Below are 17750 nucleotides of genomic sequence, written 5' to 3'. Positions count from 1 at the left end.
GCTCGTAGAGGACCCGAGTTCACCTGGGAGCGTGAAGATCAGATGAAGAAGAAATACCCGCATCTATTTCCAGAAGATTCGTCAACACCTTCAACAGCTTAAAATTTCGGGACGAAATTTATTTAACGGGTAGGTACTGTAGTGACCCGAACTTTTCCATGTTTATATATATTAATTGAGATTGATGTTTACATGATTAAATGTTTCCAACATGTTAAGCAATCAAACTTGTTAAGACTTGATTAATTGAAATAGGTTTCATATAGACAATTGACCACCCAAGTTGACCGGTGATTCACGAACGTTAAAACTTGTAAAAAAAAACTATATGATGACATATATATGGTTATATATATAGTTAACATGATATTATGATAAGTAAACATATCATTAATTATATTAACAATGAACTACATATGTAAAAACAAGACTACTAACTTAATGATTTTGAAATGAGACATATATGTAACGTTTATCGTTGTAACGACATTTAATGTATATATATCATATTAAGAGATATTCGTACATCATAATATCATGATAATATAATAATTTAAAATCTCGTTTGTTATTATAAACATTGGGTTAACAACATTTAACAAGATCGTTAACCTAAAGGTTTCAAAACAACACTTACATGTAACGACTAACGATGACTTAACGACTCAGTTAAAATGTATATACATGTAGTGTTTTAATATGTATTTATACACTTTTGAAAGACTTCAATACACTTATCAAAATACTTCTACTTAACAAAAATGCTTACAATTACATTCTCGTTCAGTTTCATCAACAATTCTACTCGTATGCACCCGTATTCGTACTCGTACAATACACAGCTTTTAGATGTATGTACTATTGGTATATACACTCCAATGATCAGCTCTTAGCAGCCCATGTGAGTCACCTAACACATGTGGGAACCATCATTTGGCAACTAGCATGAAATATCTCATAAGATTACAAAAATATGAGTAATCATTCATGACTTATTTACATGAAAACAAAATTACATATCCTTTATATCTAATCCATACACCAACGACCAAAAACACCTACAAACACTTTCATTCTTCAATTTTCTTCATCTAATTGAACTCTCTCAAGTTCTATCTTCAAGTTCTAAGTGTTCTTCATAAATTCCAAAAGTTCTAGTTTCATAAAATCAAGAATACTTTCAAGTTTGCTAGCTCACTTCCAATCTTGTAAGGTGATCATCCAACCTCAAGAAATCTTTGTTTCTTACAGTAGGTTATCATTCTAATACAAGGTAATAATCATATTCAAACTTTGGTTCAATTTCTATAACTATAACAATCTTATTTCAAGTGATGATCTTACTTGAACTTGTTTTCGTGTCATGATTTTGCTTCAAGAATTTTGAGCCATCCAAGGATCCATTGAAGCTAGATCCATTTTTCTCTTTTCCAGTAGGTTCATCCAAGGAACTTAAGGTAGTAATGATGTTCATAACATTATTCGATTCATACATATAAAGCTATCTTATTCGAAGGTTTAAACTTGTAATCACTAGAACATAGTTTAGTTAATTCTAAACTTGTTCGCAAACAAAAGTTAATCCTTCTAACTTGACTTTTAAAATCAACTAAACACATGTTCTATATCTATATGATATGCTAACTTAATGATTTAAAACCTGGAAACACAAAAAACACCGTAAAACCGGATTTACGCCGTCGTAGTAACACCGCGGGCTGTTTTGGGTTAGTTAATTAAAAACTATGATAAACTTTGATTTAAAAGTTGTTATTCTGAGAAAATGATTTTTATTATGAACATGAAACTATATCCAAAAATTATGGTTAAACTCAAAGTGGAAGTATGTTTTCTAAAATGGTCATCTAGACGTCGTTCTTTCGACTGAAATGACTACCTTTACAAAAACGACTTGTAACTTATTTTTCCGACTAGAAACCTATACTTTTTTTGTTTAGATTCATAAAATAGAGTTCAATATGAAACCATAGCAATTTGATTCACTCAAAACGGATTTAAAATGAAGAAGTTATGGGTAAAACAAGATTGGATAATTTTTCTCATTTTAGCTACGTGAAAATTGGTAACAAATCTATTCCAACCATAACTTAATCAACTTGTATTATATATTATGTAATCTTGAGATACCATAGACACGTATACAATGTTTCGACCTATCATGTCGACACATCTATATATATTTCGGAACAACCATAGACACTCTATATGTGAATGTTGGAGTTAGCTATACAGGGTTGAGGTTGATTCCAAAATATATATAGTTTGAGTTGTGATCAATACTGAGATACGTATACACTGGGTCGTGGATTGATTCAAGATAATATTTATCGATTTATTTCTGTACATCTAACTGTGGACAACTAGTTGTAGGTTACTAACGAGGACAGCTGACTTAATAAACTTAAAACATCAAAATATATTAAAAGTGTTGTAAATATATTTTGAACATACTTTGATATATATGTATATATTGTTATAGGTTCGTGAATCAACCAGTGGCCAAGTCTTACTTCCCGACGAAGTAAAAATCTGTGAAAGTGAGTTATAGCCCCACTTTTAAAATCTAATATTTTTGGGATGAGAATACATGCAGGTTTTATAAATGATTTACAAAATAGACACAAGTACGTGAAACTACATTCTATGGTTGAATTATCGAAATCGAATATGCCCCTTTTTATTAAGTCTGGTAATCTAAGAATTAGGGAACAGACACCCTAATTGACGCGAATCCTAAAGATAGATCTATTGGGCCTAACAAACCCCATCCAAAGTACCGGATGCTTTAGTACTTCGAAATTTATATCATATCCGAAGGGTGTCCCGGAATGATGGGGATATTCTTATATATGCATCTTGTTATTGTCGGTTACCAGGTGTTCACCATATGAATGATTTTTATCTCTATGTATGGGATGTGTATTGAAATATGAAATCTTGTGGTCTATTGTTACGATTTGATATATATAGGTTAAACCTATAACTCACCAACATTTTTGTTGACGTTTTAAGCATGTTTATTCTCAGGTGATTATTAAGAGCTTCCGCTGTCGCATACTTAAATAAGGACAAGATTTGGAGTCCATGCTTGTATGATATTGTGTAAAAACTGCATTCTAGAAACTTATTTTGTTGTAACATATTTGTATTGTAAACCATTATGTAATGGTCGTGTGTAAACAGGATATTTTAGATTATCATTATTTGATAATCTACGTAAAGCTTTTTAAACCTTTATTGATGAAATAAAGGTTATGGTTTGTTTAAAAATGAATGCAGTCTTTGAAAAACGTCTCATATAGAGGTCAAAACCTCGCAACGAAATCAATTAATATGGAACGTTTTTAATCAATAAGAACGGGACATTTCAATTATTATTATTATTATTATTATTATTATTATTATTATTATTATTATTATTATTATTATTATTATTATTATTATTATTAGTAATATTATTTTTACTATCATATTTATTTAAGGTATCATTATTATGACTAATGGTGTATCCTATCGTATACACACATAAAAGGCATAATGGTTGCATAAAAGTAGCATCAGGAAGGCTGGAAACAACAGTTTTGTAGAGTTAACCGTCCAGCATTCTCCGTTGTACAGGCTACTCCGTCATGCGTAAGCCCTGAAGGCCGCTTAGCGCGTAAGACCTGGCCGGAGAACGCCACCTTCAGCGTAAATTTCGGATCACGAATAACAGAATGTATCATCATCTGACACGTGTCCCCAAGCAATCTGGTGGATCTGACACTATAAATAGACCCCTTGGGTCGTCATTTTACACAGTTTAAATATTCTGACAACTTTGAGAGCTGAGACTTCACTTATCTCTCTCTCTCTCTACTTTCTCTCACTAGAAGTCATCCGGCTAGCACTTTTACGCTCTACGGACGACAGATTGATTAAGCCACCCCACAAGTTTCTACACTTGTGAACCGGGTCTGCAGGGATTATTTCCCGAGGGTAAAAATCAATCGGCAACACTCCGCCCTCCTAAATCTAGATTACTTCTAGTATCTTGTTGACATACTAAGCCTTACCTCATAAGGAAATATGTGTTAACAATGGCGCCATCCACTAATACAAAGAACACACGAAACGGAAAAGGAACAAAAACAACTGAAGCTCCATTTGTACTTGAATCAGTCAACAATCCATCAACTGACGACATGATAACTGTTGAAGATGTACCCGTTCAGCCACTAGATGGTACGATTGAAGAAATAGTTGCTGAAACTGCAGAAAGGCTTAAACATTTGGCAACTAATTCGGAGAAAAGGCCAGTAATCGAAGAAACGACAGCCAGAAGTGCAGAAAGACTTTCAAATTTTGTTACTAATCTAGAGTGACGACCATTGATGCAACCACGGCGATGTCCATCATTTATACCTCTTCGGCGGATGGCGGATGGCAAAGACAAGCAAATAATGAAAAGGCAATCTATATCAAAATACAAGTTATCCAGGTTACTCGACAAGTTGGGCAGTCTTATGGATGATTCTGGGGATGATAACTACCTGAGTTATGATAATAATGACTCTGATGATGAAATTGACAAAGATGAGTTCATGTCAGAGAAGCAGGCAGTGTTGCTATTAAATGACATTCTTAAGCAAACAGTTCCAGCAAAATATAAGCAACGCTTAGCGCAGCCCACCCTCCGTGCTGTGGCCGTGGACAATTTCTTTGCCCTCATTACTGGAGAGCAAGCCACCAAACCACCAGCCACGGCAGAATCTACACAGTGTTTCATTGATCGAATTGCTAATTATCCATTACCCAGAAATCTTGCTATACCAACAATTGGAGTTTATGATGGCACAACGGATCCGGAAGATTTTCTGACTATGTTTGAAGGTGTTATGAGGTTGCAGCATTGGGAGGATGAAACTGCGTGCCATATGTTTCCTATGGTACTGTAGAAAATGGCACGCGAATGGTTTGCTAGTTTGCCGCCAAGGAGTATTACTAGTTTTCTTGACTTGAGAGCAAAATTTGTGATGCAATACCAAAATCTCCAGAGCTGTACTCTGACACATCTTGACGCACACGAGATCACAATGCATCATAACAAATCTTTGAGTAATTTTATGAAGCGTTATACACTTGAAGCACAGAAGATCCCTGATTGTCCAGAATCACAGCTTGTATCTGGTTTCATTTTCTGTTTGGACCAGCGAGGGTTTAGTGCACTTGTTCATTCATTACGGTATGACTTGCCAAAAATATTGCATCAGGCATTGGAGGTTGCACAGAGGCATGTTTGAGCTGGTGAGCGTGGGTTGAACAAGTTTGATACTGGCAGTAGTAGCAAGCCTTACAACGGAGGACGGTATTTTGACAGAAATCAGAGAAGGAATGACAATTCAAATGGAGGATGGAGAGGAAACAATCAACCTAATGATTTCCACCACAACAGAAGACCAATAGAAAGGCACCCGTTAATAATGGCGCTTACCAAAACTCCGAAAGAGATTCTATTCACTGAACCAATTCGGACCACTTTCAATGCTCCAGCACCTATGGAAGAAAGGGAGGGTCCAAAGAGTGAGTTGTGGTGCGATTTCCATGAAGCTTGGGGCCATGATACGGACAATTGCAAATCTTTGATGAGAGAAATTATAGCGAAAATCAAGGCAGGAGAACTGAATCATTTGTTGCCTGGCAAACAGTATAGAAGGAATGATCCTCGCAGGAAATTTACGTAGCAAAGGAATGATGGTAACAGAGGATGCCGTGGAGAGAACAGAAGAGAGCAGCATGGTGGAAGAGATAATCGGAACCAACCGCAGTACGGAGACCGGAACACAGAGCGCGAGACAACTCCAGAAGTTGTAATCAGGATGGTTTGGATCAACGAAAGTCATTATGAAGAAGGTGAATCATCAAACAGCAATTTGGACAGCTGGAGATATGCTCCAATTATCTTTCAGACAATTCAGAATTAGGCGTTGTCCGTCCAACCAGTGATCATTTCAGCAGAGATAGCAAATAAGTTTGATAACTGTATCTACACAGATACGGGAAGTGAAGATGACATCATTTACTGGCATTGCTTGAAGACTTTTCCAAGGCATGTGCAGAGCAGAGCTAGGCAAACGAGGTTGAAAGTTTCTGGATTAACGGGAGCACCGGTAAATGCCATGGGGCAGATTCGTTTGGAAGTTGTTATGGGCACATTCCCATTGTTGAGAACAGAAACAATCGATTTCACAATCATAGATGGAAATTCTTGATTTAATGTCCTTTTTGGAAGGGCAGCGTTGGCTAAATTCGGAGCGATAACATCGACAGCTCATGCAGAGATCAGGTTCCCAACTCCTAACGGAGTAGCCGCCATACATTCGCAGTATGTGGCACCGGCTAGGGAGAGATCCAAATTTGTGAACTTACCAAAAGGCAACATAAACTGGAGAACGCATGATCGGTTGTTTAGTGATGATGAAGTTCAGGAGTTTTTCATTCCATAATCAAGTGTGTAGGCCGGATATCGCTGGGCGCTCGGCGTATGAAGAAGCAAATCTCAGCATGTTATCAAGAACAAAAGTTTATTATCAGAGCAGTTTTTTTAGCATTTTTACGAAGACATTGTCTTTTACAATCATTGTATTCATACCAAAATACGCATGTTTGGCATTTGAAGAACATATTTTCGCATTATATGAAGAGCAACGTTTATCAATTTACTGTGAACCATTGTGGTTATTTTACAGTGCATATGTTAGCAATTGCATACATTAAACATTCATGGCGTACTAATTAGGCTTGATCCACCTAAATTCGTCATCAATTGTTTATGTACTACACAGTACCGAACAATAAATTTTATATTTTTCTTAAACAAAGTGATGCCCGTGACAAATGTAAAACATTACATTTATAACCTGCCCACAGAAGGAGTGTATTTTTAAAATACCTCCGATGGCGGAAGCTTTTGTGCCGGCCAGTAAAGGCAGAAGGGATCGGCTAGAAAACGTTTAAGTTTTACTAGAACACACCGAGGCATGATACAAAACTCAGATACTTGTCATGACAAACATTATAAAAAACTTACTTCACAGAACGAAGTTCTATATTTTATGTATGAAGGAAAAATAATTAGCAATTCTTCCTCATATACTTTATGACGGAAGGCGTAAGACGGAGAGTCTATTGATTTATAATCATTCTTCAAAAACACTTCATAATTCTTCCTCATTAATTTTATGACGGAAAGCGTGTAACAGAATTCAGACATCATATTCATTTAGCAAAACTTAATACTACAAGGCGTCTACATATGAATTACCTTATACACTTTTCAAAATGATTTGCTCAATTATACACTGCACAATTGTGTATAGAAATTTTATGCTCAGGTGCATAATCGATTTGTTTTAAAGCATTAAGCATCAAAATATTTGCAACAAGCATGTAAACACACGTAGTCATCACAATAAAGTCAGTATGTATATAATGTCAAGGTCAGAAGAAAATTTATTACAAAACATTGTTTGACATTTTTACTAAAATCAATCAAACTGAACGCTAAGCACATCTTGAGCAGATGAATCTTCTTTGCTGCATACTCCATCATAAACGTTTATCTTCAAATTTATCAATTTGTCTTTAGTCTCATCAACCTTTTCCTGAGTACCAGGAGGCATAAGTTTGGTAATAGCAGCAGAAGGGGTCTGGTTGGGAGCAAGGCGTTTAAATAGCTTGCCGGTCACATCAGCAATAGCATGGTGAAATGTCCCATTCTTATTGATTAAAAACATTCCATATTAATTGATTTCGTTGCGAGGTTTTGACCTCTATATGAGACGTTTTTCAAAGACTGTATTCATTTTTAAAACAAACCATAACCTTTATTTCATAAATAAAGGTTTAAAAAGCTTTACGTAGATTATCAAATAATGATAATCTAAAATATCCTGTTTACACACGACCATTACATAATGGTTTACAATACAAATATGTTACATCGAAATCAGTTTTTTGAATGCAGTTTTTACACAGTATCATACAAACATGGACTCCAAATCTTGTCCTTATTTTAGTATGCAACAGCGGAAGCTCTTAGTATTCACCTGAGAATAAACATGATTTAAACGTCAACAAAAATGTTGGTGACTTATAGGTTTAACCTATATATATCAAATCGTAACAATAGACCACAAGATTTCATATTTCAATATACATCCCATACATAGAGATAAAAATCATTCATATGGTGAACACCTGGTAACCGACATTAACAAGATGCATATATAAGAATATCCCCATCATTCCGGGACACCCTTCGGATATGATATAAAATTCGAAGTACTAAAGCATCCGGTACTTTGGATGGGGTTTGTTAGGCCCAATAGATCTATCTTTAGGATTCGCGTCAATTTGGGTGTCTGTTCCCTAATTCTTAGATTACCAGACTTAATAAAAAGGGGCATATTCGATTTTGATAATTCAACGATAGAATGTAGTTTCACATACTTGTGTCTATTTTGTAAATCATTTATAAAACCTGCATGTATTCTCATCCCAAAAATATTAGATTTTAAAAGTGGGACTATAACTCACTTTCACAGATTTTTACTTCGTCGGGAAGTAAGACTTGGCCACTGGTTGATTCACGAACCTATAACAATATATACATATATATCAAAGTATGTTCAAAATATATTTACAACACTTTTTAATATATTTTGATGTTTTAAGTTTATTAAGTCAGCTGTCCTCGTTAGTAACCTACAACTAGTTGTCCACAGTTAGATGTACAGAAATAAATCGATAAATATTATCTTGAATCAATCCATGACCCAGTGTATACGTATCTCAGTATTGATCACAACTCAAACTATATATATTTTGGAATCAACCTCAACCCTGTATAGCTAACTCCAACATTCACATATAGAGTGTCTATAGTTGTTCCGAAATATATGTAGATGTGTCGACATGATAGGTCGAAACACTGTATACATGTCTATGGTATTTCAAGATTACATAATATACAATACAAGTTGATTAAGTTATGGTTGGAATAGATTTGTTACCAATTTTCACGTAGCTAAAATGAGAAAAATTATCCAATCTTGTTTTACCCATAACTTCTTCATTTTAAATCCGTTTTGAGTGAATCAAATTGCTATGGTTTCATATTGAACTCTATTTTATGAATCTAAACAGAAAAAGTATAGGTTTATAGTCGGAAAAATAAGTTACAAGTCATTTTTGTAAAGGTAGTCATTTCAGTCGAAAGAACGACGTCTAGATGACCATTTTAGAAAACATACTTCCACTTTGAGTTTAACCATAATTTTTGGATATAGTTTCATATTCATAATAAAAATCATTTTCCCAGAATAACAACTTATAAATCAAAGTTTATCATAGTTTTTAATTAACTAACCCAAAACAACCCGCGGTGTTACTACGACGGCGTAAATCCGATTTTACGGTGCTTTTCGTGTTTCCAGGTTTTAAATCATTAAGTTAGCATATCATATAGATATAGAACATGTGTTTAGTTGATTTTAAAAGTTAAGTTAGAAGGATTAACTTTTATTTGCGAACAAGTTTAGAATTAAGTAAACTATGTTCTAGTGATTACAAGTTTAAAACTTCGAATAAGATAGCTTTATATGTATGAATCGAATGATGTTATGAACATCATTAATACCTCAAGTTCCTTGGATAAACCTACTGGAAATGAGAAAAATAGATCTAGCTTCAAAGGATCCTTGGATGGCTTGAAAGTTCTTGAAGCAGAATCATGACACGAAAACAATTTCAAGTAAGATTTCCACTCGAAATAAGATTGTTATAGTTATAGAAATTGAATTAAAGTTTAAATATGATTATTACCTTGTATTAGAAAGATAACCTACTGTAATTAACAAAGGTTTCTTGATCTTGGATGATTACTTGGAATGGATTTAGAAAACTTGGAAGTAAACTTGCAATCTTGGAAGTATTCTTGATTTTATGAAACTAGAACTTTTGGAATTTATGAAGAACACTTAGAACTTGAAGATAGAACTTGAGAGAGATCAATTAGATGAAGAAAATTGAAGAATGAAAGTGTTTGTAGGTGTTTTTGGTCGTTGGTGTATGGATTAGATATAAAGGATATGTAATTTTGTTTTCATGTAAATAAGTCATGAATGATTACTCATATTTTTGTAATTTTATGAGATATTTCATGCTAGTTGCCAAATGATGGTTCCCACATGTGTTAGGTAACTCACATGGCCTGCTAAGAGCTGATCATTGGAGTGTATATACCAATAGTACATATATCTAAAAGCTGTGTATTATACGAGTACGAATACGGGTGCATACGAGTAGAATTGTTGATGAAACTGAACGAGGATGTAATTGTAAGCATTTTTGTTAAGTAGAAGTATTTTGATAAGTGTTTTGAAGTCTTTCAAAAGTGTATGAATACATATTAAAACACTACATGTATATACATTTTAACTGAGTCGTTAAGTCATCGTTAGTCATTACATGTAAATGTTGTTTTGAAACATTTAGGTTAACGATCTTGTTGAATGTTGTTAACCCATTGTTTATTATAACAAATGAGATGTTAAATTATTATATTATCATGATATTATGATATATAATATATCTTAGTATGATGTATATACAGTTAAATGTCGTTACAACGATAATCGTTACATATATGTCTCGTTTCGAAATCATTAAGTTAGTAGTCTTATTTTTACATATGTATTTCATTGTTAATACACTTAATAATATATTTAATTATCATTTAACATAATTAACCAAGTGTATCAATATCTTAATATGATTCATATGTACCTAGTAAGACGTTGTTATAACGATAATCGTTATATATATCGTTTTCGAGTTTCTTAAATTAATAGTCTCATTTTTATGTATATACCTCATTGTTAAAATACCTAATGAGATACATACTTATAATAAAATCATGTTAACTATATATATAACCATATATATGTCATCGTATAGTTTTTACAAGTTTTAACGTTCGTGAATCACCGGTCAACTTGGGTGGTCAATTGTCTATATGAAACCTATTTCAATTAATCAAGTCTTAACAAGTTTGATTGCTTAATATGTTGGAAACACTTAATCATGTAAATAACAATTTTATTTAATATATATATATATATATATATATATATATATATATATATATATATATATATATATATATATATATATATATATATATATATATATATATATAAACATGGAAAATTTCGGGTCACTACAGTACCTACCCGTTAAATAAATTTCGTCCCGAAATTTTAAGCAGTTGGAGGTGTTGACGTATCTTTTGGAAATAAATGCGGGTATTTCTTCTTCATCTGATCTTCTCGTTCCCAGGTGAACTCGGGTCCTCTACGAGCATTCCATCGAACCTTAACAATTGGTATCTTGTTTTGCTTAAGTCTTTTAACCTCACGATCCATTATTTCGACGGGTTCTTCGATGAATTGAAGTTTTTCGTTGATTTGGATTTCATCTAACGGAATAGTGAGATCTTCTTTAGCAAAACATTTCTTCAAATTCGAGACGTGGAAAGTGTTATGTACAGCCGCGTGTTGTTGAGGTAACTCAAGTCGGTAAGCTACTGGTACGACACGATCAATAATCTTGAATGGTCCGATATACCTTGGATTTAATTTCCCTCGTTTACCAAATCGAACAACACCTTTCCAAGGTGCAACTTTAAGCATGACCATCTCTCCAATTTCAAACTCTATATCTTTTCTTTTAATGTCAGCGTAGCTCTTTTGTCGACTTTGGGCGGTTTTCAACCGTTGTTGAATTTGGATGATCTTCTCGGTAGTTTCTTGTATTATCTCCAGACCCATAATCTGTCTATCCCCCACTTCACTCCAACAAATTGGAGATCTGCACTTTCTACCATAAAGTGCTTCAAACGGCGCCATCTCAATGCTTGAATGGTAGCTGTTGTTGTAGGAAAATTCTGCTAACGGTAGATGTCGATCCCAACTGTTTCCGAAATCAATAACACAAGCTCATAGCATGTCTTCAAGCGTTTGTATCATCCTTTCGCTCTGCCCATCAGTTTGTGGATGATAGGCAGTACTCATATCTAGACGAGTTCCCAATGCTTGCTGTAATGTCTGCCAGAATCTTGAAATAAATCTGCCATCCCTATCAGAGATAATAGAGATTGGTATTCCATGTCTGGAGACGACTTCCCTCAAATACAGTCGTGCTAACTTCTCCATCTTGTCACCTTCTCTTATTGGCAGGAAGTGTGCTGACTTGGTGAGACGATCAACTATTACCCAAATAGTATCAAAACCACATGCAGTCCTTGGCAATTTAGTGATGAAATCCATGGTAATGTTTTCCCATTTCCATTCCGGGATTTCGGGTTGTTGAAGTAGACCTGATGGTTTCTGATGCTCAGCTTTGACCTTAAAACACGTCAAACATTCTCCTACGTATTTAGCAACATCGGCTTTCATACCTGGCCACCAAAAATGTTTCTTGAGATCCTTGTACATCTTCCCCGTTCAAGGATGTATTGAGTATCTGGTTTTATGAGCTTATCTAAGTACCATTTCTCTCATATCTCTAAATTTTGGTACCCAAATCCTTTCAGCCCTATACCAGGTTCCGTCTTCCCGAATATTAAGATGCTTCTCCGATCCTTTGGGTATTTCATCCTTTAAATTTCCCTCTTTTAAAACTCCTTGTTGCGCCTCCTTTATTTGAGTAGTAAGGTTATTGTGAATCATTATATTCATAGATTTTACTCGAATGGGTTCTCTGTCCTTCCTGCTCAAGGCGTCAGCTACCACATTTGCCTTCCCTGGGTGATAACGAATCTCAAAGTCGTAATCATTCAACAATTCAATACACCTAAGCTGCCTCATATTCAGTTGTTTCTGATTAAATATGTGTTGAAGACTTTTGTGGTCGGTATATATAATACTTTTGACCCCATATAAGTAGTGCCTCCAAGTCTTTAATGCAAAAACAACCGCGCCTAATTCCAAATCATGCGTCGTATAATTTTGCTCGTGAATCTTCAATTGTCTAGACGCATAAGCAATCACCTTCGTCCGTTGCATTAATACACAACCGAGACCTTGCTTTGATGCGTCACAATAAATCACAAAATCATCATTCCCTTCAGGCAATGACAATATAGGTGCCGTAGTTAGCTTTTTCTTCAATAATTGAAACGCCTTCTCTTGTTCATCCTTCCATTCAAATTTCTTCCCTTTATACGTTAATGCAGTCAAGGGTTTTGCTATTTTGGAGAAATCTTGGATGAATCTTCTGTAGTAACCAGTCAATCCTAAAAATTAACGTATATGCTTCGGAGTTTTTGGGGTTTCCCACTTTTCAACGGTTTCGATCTTTGCCGGGTCTACCTGGATACCTTCTTTGTTCACTATGTGACCGAGGAATTAAACTTCTTCCAACCAAAATGCACACTTTGAAAACTTAGCGTACAGTTTTTCTTTCCTCAATACTTCTAGCACTTTTCTCAAATGTTCTTCGTGCTCTTGATCATTCTTTGAGTAAATAAGTATGTCATCGATGAAAACAATGACAAACTTGTCAAGATATGGCCCACACACTCGGTTCATAAGGTCCATGAACACAGCTGGTGCGTTAGTCAATCCAAACGGCATAACCATAAACTCGTAATGACCATAACGCGTCCTAAAAGCAGTCTTTGGAATATCATCTTCTTTTATCCGCATTTGATGATATCCAGAACGTAAATCGATCTTCGAATAAACTGACGAGCCATGTAGTTGATCAAATAAGTCGTCAATTCTCAACAGTGGATAACGGTTTTTGATGGTAAGTTTGTTCAACTCTCTGTAGTCAATACACAACCTAAATGTGTAGTGACCCGAACTTTTCCATGTTTATATATATTAATTGAGATTGATGTTTACATGATTAAATGTTTCCAACATGTTAAGCAATCAAACTTGTTAAGACTTGATTAATTGAAATATGTTTCATATAGACAATTGACCACCCAAGTTGACCGGTGATTCACGAACGTTAAAACTTGTAAAAACTATATGATGACATATATATGGATATATATATATAGTTAACATGATACTATGATAAGTAAACATATCATTAAGTATATTAACAATGAACTACATATGTAAAAACAAGACTACTAACTTAATGATTTTTAAACGAGACATATATGTAACGATTATCGTTGTAAAGACATTTAATGTATATATATCATATTAAGAGATATTCATACATGATAATATCATGATAATATAATAATTTAAAATCTCATTTGATATTATAAACATTGGGTTAACAACATTTAACAAGATCGTTAACCTAAAGGTTTCAAAACAACACTTACATGTAACGACTAACGATGACTTAACGACTCAGTTAAAATGTATATAAATGTAGTGTTTTAATATGTATTTATTCACTTTTGAAAGACTTCAATACACTTATCAAAATACTTCTACTTAACAAAAATGCTTACAATTACATCCTCGTTCAGTTTCATCAACAATTCTACTCGTGTGCACCCGTATTCGTACTCGTACAATACACAGCTTTTAGATGTATGTACTATTGGTATATACACTCCAATGATCAGCTCTTAGCAGCCCATGTGAGTCACCTAACACATGTGGGAACCATCATTTGGCAACTAGCATGAAATATCTCATAAAATAACAAAAATATGAGTAATCATTCATGACTTATTTACATGAAAACAAAATTACATATCCTTTATATCTAATCCATACACCAACGACCAAAAACACCTACAAACACTTTCATTCTTCAATTTTCTTCATCTAATTGATCTCTCTCAAGTTCTATCTTCAAGTTCTAAGTGTTCTTCATATATTCTACAAGTTCTAGTTACATAAAATCAAGAATACTTTCAAGTTTGCTAGCTCACTTCCAATCTTGTAAGGTGATCATCCAACCTCAAGAAATCTTTGTTTCTTACAGTAGGTTATCATTCTAATACAAGGTAATAATCATATTCAAACTTTGGTTCAATTTCTATAACTATAACAATCTTATTTCAAGTGATGATCTTACTTAAACTTGTTTTCGTGTCATGATTCTGCTTCAAGAACTTCGAGCCATCCAAGGATCCGTTGAAGCTAGATCCATTTTTCTATTTTCCAGTAGGTTTATCCAAGGAAATTAAGTTAGTAATGATGTTCATAACATCATTCGATTCATACATATAAAGCTATCTTATTCGAAGGTTTAAACTTGTAATCACTAGAACATAGTTTAGTTAATTCTAAACTTGTTCGCAAACAAAAGTTAATCCTTCTAACTTGACTTTTAAAATCAACTAAACACATGTTCTATATCTATATGATATGCTAACTTAATGATTTAAAACCTGGAGACACGAAAAACACCGTAAAACCGGATTTACGCCGTCGTAGTAACACCGCGGGCTGTTTTGGGTTAGTTAATTAAAAACTATGATAAACTTTGATTTAAAAGTTTTTATTCTGAGAAAATGATTTTTATTATGAACATGAAACTATATCCAAAAATTATGGTTAAACTCAAAGTGGAAGTATGTTTTCTAAAATGGTCATCTAGACGTCGTTCTTTTGACTGAAATGACTACCTTTACAAAAATGACTTGTAACTTATTTTTCTGACAATAAACCTATACTTTTTCTATTTAGATTCATAAAATAGAGTTCAATATGAAAACATAGCAATTTGATTCACTCAAAACGGATTTAAAATGAAGAAGTTATGGGTAAAACAAGATTGGATAATTTTTCTCATTTTAGCTACGTGAAAATTGGTAACAAATCTATTCCAACCATAACTTAATCAACTTGTATTGTATATTATGTAATCTTGAGATACCATAGACACGTATACAATGTTTCGACCTATCATGTCGACACATCTATATATATTTCGGAACAACCATAGACACTCTATATGTGAATGTTGGAGTTAGCTATACAGGGTTGAGGTTGATTCCAAAATATATATAGTTTGAGTTGTGATCAATACTGAGATACGTATACACTGGGTCGTGGATTGATTCAAGATAATATTTATCGACTTATTTCTGTACATCTAACTGTGGACAACTAGTTGTAGGTTACTAACGAGGATAGCTGACTTAATAAACTTAAAACATCAAAATATATTAAAAGTGTTGTAAATATATTTTGAACATACTTTGATATATATGTATATATTGTTATAGGTTCGTGAATCAACCAGTGGCCAAGTCTTACTTCCCGACGAAGTAAAAATCTGTGAAAGTGAGTTATAGTCCCACTTTTAAAATCTAATATTTTTGGGATGAGAATACATGCAGGTTTTATAAATGATTTACAAAATAGACACAAGTACGTGAAACTACATTCTATGGTTGAATTATCGAAATCGAATATGCCCTTTTTATTAAGTCTGGTAATCTAAGAATTAGGGAACAGACACCCTAATTGACGCGAATCCTAAAGATAGATCTATTAGGCCTAATAAACCCCATCCAAAGTACCGGATGCTTTAGTACTTCGAAATTTATATCATATCCGAAGGGTGTCCCGGAATGATGGGGATATTCTTATATATGCATCTTGTTAATGTCGGTTACCAGGTGTTCACCATATGAATGATTTTTATCTCTATGTATGGGATGTGTATTGAAATATGAAATCTTGTGGTCTATTGCTACGATTTGATATATATAGGTTAAACCTATAACTCACCAACATTTTTGTTGACGTTTAAAGCATGTTTATTCTCAGGTGAATATTAAGAGCTTCCGCTGTTGCATACTTAAATAAGGACGAGATTTGGAGTCCATTCTTGTATGATATTGTGTAAAAACTGCATTCAAGAAACTTATTTTGTTGTAACATATTTGTATTGTAAACCATTATGTAATGGTCGTGTGTAAACAGGATATTTTAGATTATCATTATTTGATAATCTACGTAAAGCTTTTTAAACCTTTATTGATGAAATAAAGGTTATGGTTTGTTTTAAAATGAATGCAGTCTTTGAAAAATGTCTCATATAGAGGTCAAAACCTCGCAACGAAATCAATTAATATGGAACATTTTTAATCAATAAGAACGGGACATTTCAGTTGGTATCCGAGCGTTGGTCTTAGAGAACCAGAATTTTGCATTAGTGTGTCTTATCGAGTTTGTTAGGATGCATTAGTGAGTCTAGACTTCGACCGTGTTTACTTGAAAAATGATTGCTTAACAAATTTTGTTGGAAACTATATATTTTTAACATGTGAATATTATGTGATATATTAATCTCTTAACGCGTTTGATATTATGTGATAGATGTCTACCTCTAGAACAAGTCCCATTGACTCACCTAATAATAATGAAGAGTCAAATGTAAATTGGAATGATTCGTGGACTGATTCACAAGTTCCCGAAGAGGAACCGGAAGAAGAGTCGGAACTGGAAGAAGAATCGGAACCGGAAGAAGAATCGGAACCAGATGAAGAAATAGAACCGGTGGGGGAAATAATAAAACGGTTAAGTAAAAGAAAATCCTCAACCAACCGACCAAGGTTAATTATGGTCAATGGTGTTTCCGCCAAGGAAGCAAAATATTGGGAGGATTACCAATTCTCCGATGAATCGGATTCCGACGAGAATTTCGATGATGTTATAGAAATTACCCCAACTGAATTTAAAAAGGCAAAAAAT

This window comes from Rutidosis leptorrhynchoides, chromosome 4 (genome assembly GCF_046630445.1).
Source record: "Rutidosis leptorrhynchoides isolate AG116_Rl617_1_P2 chromosome 4, CSIRO_AGI_Rlap_v1, whole genome shotgun sequence".
NCBI lineage: Eukaryota > Viridiplantae > Streptophyta > Magnoliopsida > Asterales > Asteraceae > Rutidosis > Rutidosis leptorrhynchoides.
Note: the sequence above shows the minus strand (reverse complement) of the source record.